The sequence below is a fragment of the Megalopta genalis genome, unplaced genomic scaffold, assembly GCF_051020955.1.
Source record: "Megalopta genalis isolate 19385.01 unplaced genomic scaffold, iyMegGena1_principal scaffold1141, whole genome shotgun sequence".
NCBI lineage: Eukaryota > Metazoa > Arthropoda > Insecta > Hymenoptera > Halictidae > Megalopta > Megalopta genalis.
In genome coordinates, this window is record NW_027477210.1 from 73,549 (window position 1) to 75,000 (window position 1,452).

Here is a 1,452-nt window from a genome sequence, read left to right on the forward strand (position 1 = left end):
GTGCCCTTATTTTAAACAATGTATCGTTCTAAATGCTTAATCCCTATGTAAAAAAGTTATTTAAGCAGGAATATGTTATTGAAAAAAATTAGAAAAATTTATTTTAGCCGTAAATCGAAAATAATGGATCGAGCGAATCGGTCGATTGCGCCGAGACGCGCTATGATGCAACAGACGAGCGATTGGAACGCCCGAATATTTTCAAAGTCCCAACGTACCGATCAAGAGTAAAGTACCATTTTCCTACATTAGATTTCGTTCTAAATGCTTAATCCCTATGTAAAAACGTTAGTTAAGCAAGAATATCGTATTTTTAAAAAAATCTAATGATAGGATTTTCCAGAAAATTGAAAAAACCGAAAAATGTCAAGAGTAAAGTGCCCTTATTTTAAACAATGTATCGTTCTAAATGCTTAATCCCTATGTAAAAAAGTTATTTTAGCAGGAATATGTTATTGAAAAAAATTAGAAAAATTTATTTTAGCCGTAAATCGAAAATAATGGGGACACCGGAGCTGTTCGAAGCGCCGAGCGCGCCGCGTACGCCCGAATATTTTCAAAGTCCCAACGTACCGATCAAGAGTAAAGTACCATTTTCCTACATTAGATTTCGTTCTAAATGCTTAATCCCTATGTAAAAACGTTAGTTAAGCAAGAATATCGTATTTTTAAAAAAATCTAATGATAGGATTTTCCAGAAAATTGAAAAAACCGAAAAATGTCAAGAGTAAAGTGCCATTTTCTGACATTAGATTTCGTTCTAAATGCTTAATCCCTATGTAGAAACGTTAGTTAAGCAAGAATATCGTATTTTTAAAAAAATCTAATGATAGGATTTTTCAGAAAATTGAAAAAACCGTAAAATGTCAAGAGTAAAGTGCCCTTATTTTAAACATTATATCGTTCTAAATGCTTAATCCCTATGTAAAAAAGTTATCTAAGCAAGAATATGTTATTGAAAAAAATTAGAAAAATTTATTTTAGCCGTAAATCGAAAAGAAGTCTGTTCGTTTCTCTGTCTCTCTCGCGCGATCGAACTATCGATGTTTCCCGACAAACTATTGGAAGTTTAATTAAACTTTATACATGAAATTACTCGTTTTGATCCCCGCTACACAGCCGTATACTTTTTATAATTTTGTGGAATCGGGAACCTTGAAATATTTATCATAACGCGGATCGACTGTCTCTGTCTCTTTCTAGATCGGAAGAATCGATGTTTCCCGGCAAACTATTGGGAGTTTAATTAAACTTTATACATGAAATTACTCGTTCTGATCCCCGCTACACAGCCGTAAACTTTTTATAAATTTGTGGAATCGGGAACCTCGAAATATTTATCATAACGCGGATCGACTGTCTCTGTCTCTTTCTAGATCGGAAGAATCGATGTTTCCCGGAAAACTATTGGGAGTTTAATTAAACTTTATACATGAAATTACTCGTTCTGAT